Below are 10882 nucleotides of genomic sequence, written 5' to 3' on the forward strand. Positions count from 1 at the left end.
TGAAGCAAAGCGTCCATGGTGTGGTTGCAAAAATGAGTGCCTTGATCACTTATGATGGCTCGGGGTATTCCAAACCTGCAAAAAATATTTGATCTGATAAAACCTGCAACAACTTTAGAATCATTAGTCCTAGTAGGTATTACTTCCAACCACTTCAAAACTTAATCAACAGCTAGTAAAATATAGACATAACCAAAAGATACAGGAAAAAGACCCACAAAGTCAATGCCCCACACATCAAATACTTCACAGAAAAGCATAGGTTGTTGAGGCATCTCACTCCTACGAGTGATTGTTGTTCCTGCTATTTGCCACTGTTCACAAGTTTTGTAGGTCTCAAAAGCATCTTTAAACAAAGTGGGCCAAAAGAAACCCGAGTCTAAGACTTTTCTTGCTGTTCGTTGAGGACCACAATGTCCTCCAATTTGAGAGGCATGACAAAAATGAAGAATGGATTGAGCCTCATGGTAGGAAACACATCGCCTAATCACCTGGTCATTACAGAATTTCCACATATATGGATCATCCCACACATAGTATTTGGAATCACTTTTAAGTTTGTGTATTTGTGTTAGGGATGCATCTGCAGGAAAAACTCCAACAACTAGATAATTAACTAAATCAGCAAACCAAGGAGTTACCTCACGCAACTGTAGCAGTTGCTCATCAGGGAAGTCATCTTGAATGGGGATGGGGTCCTCATCCATTTCTATTATGCTTTTATCTACACTCTTATCTTTAATCCCTAAATTAAATTCTTGGAGTTACAACATCCAGCGGATCAATCTCAGTTTTGCTTTTGGTTTCTTCAACAAGAACTTCAAAGTTGCATGGTCAGTAAAAATAACTACCTTCGAACCTAACAAATATGATCTAAACTTATAAAGTGCAAAAACAATAGCTAAAAGTTCCTTTTCAATGGTAGTATATTTAGTCTGTGCATAATCTAAAGTCCTAGAAGCATAATAAATAACATGGGCAACCTTACCAACCCTTTGTGCAAGGACTGCTCCCACGACATAGTTAGATGCATCACACATAATTTCAAAAGGGAGGGTCCAATTGGGTGGCTGAATTATGGGAGTAGAGGTCATTGCTGCCTTTAAGAAATCAAATGCCTTCTTGCATTTGTCATCGAAGGTGAAACTGACATCTTTTTGCAACAAATTTGACAACGGAAGAGCTATCTTGCTGAAATCCTTGATAAAGCGTTTGTAAAAACCTGCATGGCCAAGAAAGGAACGAATCTCGCGGATGCAAGATGGGTAAGGAAAATTTGAAATCACATCAATCTTGGCAGGATCCACTTTTGTCCCATTTTTAGAGATCACATGTCCCAAAACTATGCCTTGTTCAACCATAAAATGACATTTTTCATAATTCAGCACAAGGTTAGTTTCAATACATCTATGCAAAACTCTATCTAAATTGTTCAAGCATGCATCAAATGAGGAACCATGCACTGTAAAATCATCCATGAAAACTTCAATACAATTTTCTATCAAGTCAGAGAAAATACTAATCATGCAGCGTTGGAAAGTGCCAGGAGCATTGCATAAGCCAAAGGGCATCCTCCTGTACGAAAATGTGCCAAAAGGACAAGTGAATGTAGTCTTTTCTTGGTCCTCTGGTGCAATATGGATTTGAAAATAACCAAAAAAACCATCAAGAAAACAATAATGTGACTTACCATCCAAACGTTCAAGCATTTGATCAATGAATGGTAAAGGAAAATGATCTTTTCTAGTTGCCTGGTTTAGTCTCCTATAATGGATGCATACCCTCCAACTGTTCTGCACTCGTGTGGGGATAAGTTCATCATTTTTATTTTTAACCACTGTGAGTCCAGTTTTCTTTGGGACTACCTGCACTGGACTCACCCATTGACTATTAGAGATGGGGTATATAATGTCTACTTGCAAGAGCTTGGTCACTTCTTTTTTTACAACATCCAAAATTAATGGGTTAAGTCGCCTTTTGGGCTGCCTAACTGATTTTACCCCGTCCTCCAGTAGTATCCTATGCATACACATGGATGGGCTAATACCAGGAATATCAGCCAAGGTCCATCCGATTGCCTTCCTGTGTTTTCTCAAAATCTGCAACAGCTCATCTTCCTGTTCATCATCAAGTTTGGATGAAATAATCATAGGTAACTTGCCACTTCCTTCTAAATATGCATATTTCAAATTTTCAGGAAGTGGTTTAAGCTCTATAGTCGGTGGTTGTTCAATGGAAGGTACAACACAAAATTCATAGCTTATATATAAAGAAATATGCATATTTCTATGGTTCCTCATTTGTATGATCTCATGATTTCATTTGTATTTTTATAGCTCATGATTTTTATGGTTCCATATTTTTATAATCATAGCTTTAAATGAGGAACCAAAAATATTTTTCAAACACTTATATATAAAGATTGGGTTTCACTAACGCTATAATATCTCCTAAAATGAATACTTATTTGATCGCAAAAAAACTAACAAACAATATAACTTTTATAAATTATAATTTAATTAAATAATTCAACTAATATTTTATCAAAATAAATCAAGCAAGACAAGAATACCACTCACACATAACAAAATAAAACAAACCTATCAAACAAATCAATTTCATGATTATCGAAACTAATCAAATAAAAAAAATGCACAATAGTCCATTTAGGAAATAATGACATCATAAATCGTCATCATGTACTTGTCATGCCAAAACAATCAAATAAAAATAAAGATTATAATTATTCATGTAGAATAAAGTGTGATAAAACTTAATTGAATTTATTTACACATAAAATAATTATTAAATTAATAATAGCAATTACTTAAAAAAAACACATATATAATATACATGAACATTTTGGGGTGTTACAATACTTACTCCCTTAAAAATGGTTTCGTCCTCGAAACTAAGAGGAAAAACAAACGGACAAGATACTCACACGTATTGACACATCTCTTAAAAAATCAAGTAAAATTATTTTGAATCCCCATTAGTGTCACAAAAATTAGTTAATCATCAACAATTCAACTAAAATATAAAAACTTGAATTGTATAAATTTTACTTGTTAAACACATTAACTAGTTAATGCAAACCAGTGAGCATATAAAGAAAAACAAAAGAGACAAAACCGAGAATATCGTTTATTAAAATAGATCAAATTTAGAATTTTATGTTTATAATAATAATTTAAAATTTCCAAAATAGAACAAGAGGGATAGCATAGATCCTTTCAAAAATGCATTTCTATAACGAAATTGACAATGCAATACTAATATGCAAAATTCATAAGGAATGATGTATAATAATAATAATAATAATAATAATCACCATAATAATAATAATAATAATAATAATAATAATAATAATAATAATAATAATAATAATAATAATAATAATCATAGCAATAATAATAAAACGTTTAAAATTTGTTAATGAAAATAAAAATGATTGAAATTCAAATAAAATAAAGACATTCATAAAACTCACCTATTGAATTTTTTAAAATTCCATAAACTCAATATATTTATCATTATTAATAGCACACATTTTGTAACTTATCTCATAAAAAAATGGAAAATAAAATAAATCTTGATAGACTGTTTAATAGGTAAAATAAATTCTCGATGATAGTAAAAATGCATTATTGTTATCGCCTTCTTTGAAATTAAGTCACCGTGATTAATCTCTCCTACTCATTTATTAATAATCATATTAATTTTTCTTTAAATCAAGATTATTAAAAGACTTTTAGTACATTTCTATAGCACAAATGCAAGTCGCGTCTTCCATTCATTTCAACGCTGTTATCTCTTTTTAATCCAACCAATCATTTAAAATTAATAATATGATAAAATAGAAAATAAAAAATAAACATAATATTTACAATTAAAATTTGTGGCATTTAGATAATAATAACTTTTAACATAAAATAAAATCTAAATCTTAACAAATAATAATAATAATAATAATAATAATAATAATATTAATGGTAAAATAATTACAACAACGTACTATCTTAACTCTTCATCTTGTAGTGTGTAAACAATATTCATAACTAAATAAAATATTAAATATGTATATAAATTCAAAAAGAAAACGTAATTGCATTAAATTTGTCTTAAGAAAATTAATTTAAGAAGTAAAATAAAATCAAATTAGTTTATTAATTACCTTTGGAATATCAAAAAATATCTTAACTAAAAAAATTAAAAGGAAAATTTATTTCTAACACTAATAATCACATTGAATTAAATGATATTCGTTAAACACATTAACTAGTATAAAAACTTGAATTGTATAAATTTTACTTGTTAAACACATTAACTAGTTAATGCAAACCAGTGAGCATATAAAGAAAAACAAAAGAGACAAAACCGAGAATATCGTTTATTAAAATAGATCAAATTTAGAATTTTATGTTTATAATAATAATTTAAAATTTACAAAATAGAACAAGAGGGATAGCATAGATCCTTTCAAAAATGCATTTCTATAACGAAATTGACAATGCAATACTAATATGCAAAATTCATAAGTAATGATGTATAATAATAATAATAATAATAATCACCATAATAATAATAATAATAATAATAATAATAATAATAATAATAATAATAATAATAGCAATAATAATAAAACGTTTAAAATTTGTTAATGAAAATAAAAATGAGTGAAATATAAATAAAAATAAACACATTAATAAAACTCACCTATTGAATTTTATTAAATTCCATAAATTCGATACATTTATCATTATTAATAGCACACAAATATTATAACTTATCTCATAAAGACAATGCAAAATAAAATAAATCTTGATAGACTTTTTAATAGTTAAAAAATATTATTGAGGATGGTAAAAATGAATTATTGTTATCGCCTTCTTCGAAATTAAATCACCGTGATTAACCTCTGCTACTTATTTAGTAATAATCATATTAATTTTTCTTTAAATCAAGACTATTAAAATACTTTTAGTACACTTTTATAGCACGAATGCATCGTCGCGTCTTCCATTCATTTCAACCATGTTAACTCTTTTTAATCCAACCAATATTTTAAAATTAATATCATGATAAAATAAAAGTAAAAAAAAACATAATTTTATAATTAAAATTTGTGGCATTTAGATTATAATAATAAATACTGGAAAAACATTTTAATTTAGGTTACCAGACAAAATTTATTTTATAGTAATAAAAATATTCAATGATTGTTGACAAGGGAAAATCATTTTTAGTCCTTTTTATGTAACTTTTAACATAAAATAAAATCTAAATCTTAACAAATAATAATAATAATAATAATAATAATAATAATATTAATGGTAAAATAATTACAACAACATACTATCTTAACTCTTCAGCTTACAGTGTGTAAACAATATTCATAACTAAATAAAATATTAAATATGTATATAAATTCAAAAAGAAAACGTAATTGCATTAAATTTGTCTTAAGAAAATTAATTTAAGAAGTAAAATCAAAATCAAATTAGTGTATTAATTACCTTTGGAATATCAAAAAACATCTTAACTAAAAAAATTAAAACGAAAATTTATTTCTAACACTAATAATCACATTGAATTAAATGATATTCGTTTTAAAACATTTGCAATTCATGAAATCGAAAATTTATAGTTTCATAAAAGTAACATAAAAGAGACAATGATAACAACAATAACATGTGGCACTATATTTTATAACATAGTAATACTCATTTGTATCAAGTAGAAGATGAAATTAGTTTGTAATATTCATGATTATTATTAACAAGACTAATTAAGCTAAATAATAGCTAGATCACAAAACATTTAACGTGAGTAAAAAGTAGAGAGTCTAAGATTATTAAATCAAAATAGTCATACGATAAACAAGTAAAAAAAATCATTGAAAGATAGTAAAATCTATCAAATTAATAAGAATATTTCTAAATAATATAAAAAGACAATGTTAAGAACATACAAGTAGACAGAGATTTTAGATCTGAAAACAACTAAATAAACAATTAAATAACACCATGAAACCACCAAATAAATAAGGCATATATTTAATGAGAAAAATCCATGGAGGTTACACGATTAATGACGATAAGAATTTAAGTAATAAAATTCAATAATTAGAAGAAAAAAAAGCATTAACATAATCAATGACACATAATAGAGATTTAAGTAATTAATAAAAATTCAATGATTAGAAAACCAAACAATTAATATAATTAAGAACACATAATATGTATTTAAGTAATTAGTAAAATTCAAATTCAGGGAGGTTACACAATTAATGACCCATAACAGAAATTTAAGTAATTAGTAAAATTCAAATTCAAGAACATTACACAATTAATGACATATAATTAAAATTTTAAGTAATTAATAAAATTCAAAAATTAGAAAATCGAACAAATAACACAAGCAACATCACAATACATGCAACATACACGACACATTCACCCCACAAGGTCCGAGAATTAGTGCTATGATACCACATGTAACGCCCCAAATTTTTGATCCGAATATTACTGAAGAATATTTATTTTCTTTTAGAAACAACTAATTTTTTTTCCTCATGAGTAGTTCATCATGTAATAAATTGAAAATGTGTAAGAAAATAACTTAATATATTTTTTTTCGTAAAAGAACGTAATGTAATTTACTAAAATATTATTTATTTATTTATTTGCAAAATTAATATTCTAATTGTTAGATCGATATTCATTTATGGTCCAAAATAAAATAAATTTTCTTTAAGTGAAATTCAAAAGAAACAATATTGACTGAAATTAATGACATTCAATTTTTTTTTAGCAAATGAAATATCACGTCCGCATTTCTATTAAAAGTTAATGATGAAGAGTAAATAACTTTACAATGTGCCACAAAAATTTAGTAATACAAAATATTATTTTTAAGTAAAATCTCATTTTCCCCACCGATCAAACAGCATTGATGCAACTCTTTGAAATCATTAGTACCTAAAGGTTGGTGTAAGGGGTCAGTTCATCTCACAACAAAAATTAAACCAAATAATAAATTAACAACCATAAGATATGAATATAAGATCTTTTCGTAATAAAAGATTTAAAAAATTGATTCTTTAATAGTTCTCAAAGATGTATCAAAAGTCATAGAATGTATCTAAATAAATCAAGTAGCAACCGTAGAGCAAATAATTAGATCAGAAGAAAATAACAATAAAATGTATGCAAGTTATGCATGCTCCTAAACATATATGATCTGGATATAACCAGCCACACAGGCGTCCACACAGAAGTCACCCATACCAATGGAGAAAATTAAACCAACCACACAGGCGTCCACAAAGATGCATATGATGTGTCATGAAATAATAACGATGCTCAAAGATATATATCACCACCAACTTAGATAATCACACAAATCACCAGCCACTTAGGCAACCACAAAGATAACAATATTTAAAATTCAAATCACCAGCCACTTAGGCAACCACAAAGATAACAATATTTAAAACACAAATCACCAGCCACTTAGGCAACCACAAAGATAATATTTAGAACACAAATCACTAGCCATTTCGGTAACCACAAAGATAACAATATTTAAAACGCGAATCACCAACCACTTAGGCAACCACAAAGGTACAAATATTTAAAACGCAAATCACCAACCACTTAGGCAACCACAAAGATAAAAATATTTAAAATACAAACCACCAACCAAACCACTTAGACAACCACATAGATAAAATATTCAAAACACAAATCACAAGCCACTTAGGCAACCACAAAAATAATATTATTTAAAACACGAATCACCTGTCACTTAGGCAACCATAAAGATAAAATATTTAAGATTAAATTTTAATCACATAAGACATCAAAGTTTTGTTCTCATAGACGCTTACAATCAAGAGTTAATAATTTTGTTATCCCAAATATATATCACACAAACACATGAATAAATTTCTTACGGTTATAACTTTCGTTTTATAAACTATAAAATTGGATTAACGACGTGTTATTGATAGACATCAAAACTCACATAACAAATATAAACTTTATTTCTTCTACTATAAATTTTCTCTGATTATTAGTCATTTAGACATACAAATCAAGGTTTGCCGCTAAACACATCACAAAAATCAACTTAATCATGTTATCATAATTAAAATTAAAACTTTACCCCAATTCCCCCAAGACTCATATAGATTTCTTAAAAATCAAAACTTTGAAATGAAATAGCACAAAAATCGAAACTTTAAATTAAAGACATCCTAAAAAAATATTACTCATGAGATCATAATAAAAATCATAGCTTTATAATTAAGTACACATAAACAACATAAAAATAATAACTTTACATCAAATATATGACATCAAACATATTACTCATGTTATAATAAAAAAAATCGAAATTTATAATTAACTTTATCAAAGCAACCATATTACTCATAAAAACAAAATATCATAGTTAAATTATTTAAGGCAAATAAATATTAATATTTTTCTTTTAAGACATCAAGACATATATCAATATCTTACAAACTATTAATTTAATATCTAGCCTAACCTTGCATGTGGAAAAGCCCTTACCTTGTGCGCTTTCTTTCTTAACACCTCAAAATTCGCACGAGAAATAGCTGATGAGGCAGTAATGAATTCAACACAGATAGATATTGGAACTTACGACTTAGAGAATTATTTTGAGAGTGTACGAATGAAAAATAGAGGTGACAACAAGAGGCCTAATGGAAATGTATGAGCATATAAGCTATTTACGGTGTACTACTACCCTTGATTTGTTGTCTAAAATTGAAGTGCACTTAATTCCAACATTATGCTACAAATAATTACTATTTCTTTAATTTTATTAGGTTGTTACAAAGTCAATTGATATCATGTGTATGAGTTAATTATAATTAACTAATAGAGTTCACCATATATTGAAAGTGTCACGCACCAATTTTAACTAAATAAGTAAATTAGAGATTGTCACATCATCCATTTAATATTTTTTTATCTAATAGTTACGAAACCAAAAATTTCATAGAATTATTTTTGTAGACAATGAAAATAAAATTATAATTTTAGTTTAAAAGAGATGAATGCATGATATACAAAAAGGACAATAGTCTTTTTGTGCCCACTCTTAATTGCACAAAAAAAACTTATAATTAAATTTATAATCTTCCTTTAAAAAATAAATTAAAGTTTTTTAAAATGAGTTAATGCACATTATTCCAAGAAAACACCATGAATTGTCATAAAATCTTGTCATAAAGGAGAGTAAAAGAATGAGTCAAGTAACTAATTTTTGTTTTTATAGGATGAACCAAAAATATTTTTCAAACACTTATATATAAAGATTGGGTTTCACTAACGCTATAATATCTCCTAAAATGAATACTTATTTGATCGCAAATAAAACTAACAAACAATATAACTTTTATAAATTATAATTTAATTAAATAACTCAACTAATATATTATCAAAATAAATCAAGCAAGACAAGAGTACCACTCACACATAACAAAATAAAACAAACCTATCAAACAAATCAATTTCATGATTACGGAAACTAATCAAATAAAAAAAAATGCACAATAGTCCATTTAGGAAATAATGACATCATAAATCGTCTTCATGTACTTGTCATGCCAAAACAATCAAATAAAAATAAAGATTATAATTATTCACGTAGAATAAAGTGTGATAAAACTTAATTTAATTTATTTACACATAAAATAATTATTAAATTAATAATAGCAATTACTTAAAAAAAACACATATATAATATACATGAAAATTTTGGGGTGTTACACAAGATGGGTAAGGCAAATTTGAAATCACATCAATCTTGGCAGGATCCACTTCTATCCTATTTTTAGAGATTACATGTCCCAAAATTATGCCTTGTTCAACCATAAAAAGACATTTTTCATAATTCAGCACAAGGTTAGTTTCAATACATCTATGCAAAACTCTATCTAAATTGTTCAAGCATGCATCAAATGAGGAACCATACACAGTAAAATCATCCATGTAAACTTCAATACAATTTTCTATCAAGTCAGAGAAAATACTAATCATGCAGCGTTGGAAAGTGCCAAGAGCATTGCATAGGCCAAAGGGCATCCTCCTGTAGGAAAATGTGCCAAAAGGACAAGTGAATGTAGTCTTTTCTTGGTCCTCTAGTGCAATATGGATTTGAAAATAACCAAAAAAACCATCAAGAAAACAATAATGTGACTTACCAGCCAAACGTTCAAGCATCTGATCAATGAATGGTAAAGGAAAATGATCTTTTCTAGTTGCCTGGTTTAGTCTCCTATAATGGATGCATACCATCCAACTGTTCTGCACTCGTGTGGGGATAAGTTCATCATTTTTATTTTTAACCACTGTGAGTCTAGTTTTCTTTGGTACTACATGCACCGGACTCACCCATTGACTATTAGAGATGGGGTATATAATGTCTCCTTGCAAGAGCTTGGTCATTTCTTTTTTTACAACATCCAAAATTAATGGGTTAAGTCGCCTTTTAGGCTGCCTAACTGATTTTACCCCATCCTCCAGTAGTATCCTATGCATACACATGGATGGGCTAATACCAGGAATATCAGCCAAGGTCCATTCGATTGCCTTCCTGTGTTTTCTCCAAATCTGCAACAACTCATCTTCCTGTTCATCATCAAGTTTGGATGAAATAATCATAGGTAACTTGCCACTTCCTTATAAATATGCATATTTCAAATTTTCAGGAAGTGGTTTAAGCTCTATAGTCAGTGGTTGTTCAATGGAAGGTACAACACCAGTGGCCGAAGCTAAGTCTGCAAAATCAATTATGTTAGTAGAAATATCAATATCAGCACAATGATCAACCTGCAAGGCAG

Source organism: Cicer arietinum, chromosome 4 (assembly GCF_000331145.2).
Source record: "Cicer arietinum cultivar CDC Frontier isolate Library 1 chromosome 4, Cicar.CDCFrontier_v2.0, whole genome shotgun sequence".
NCBI lineage: Eukaryota > Viridiplantae > Streptophyta > Magnoliopsida > Fabales > Fabaceae > Cicer > Cicer arietinum.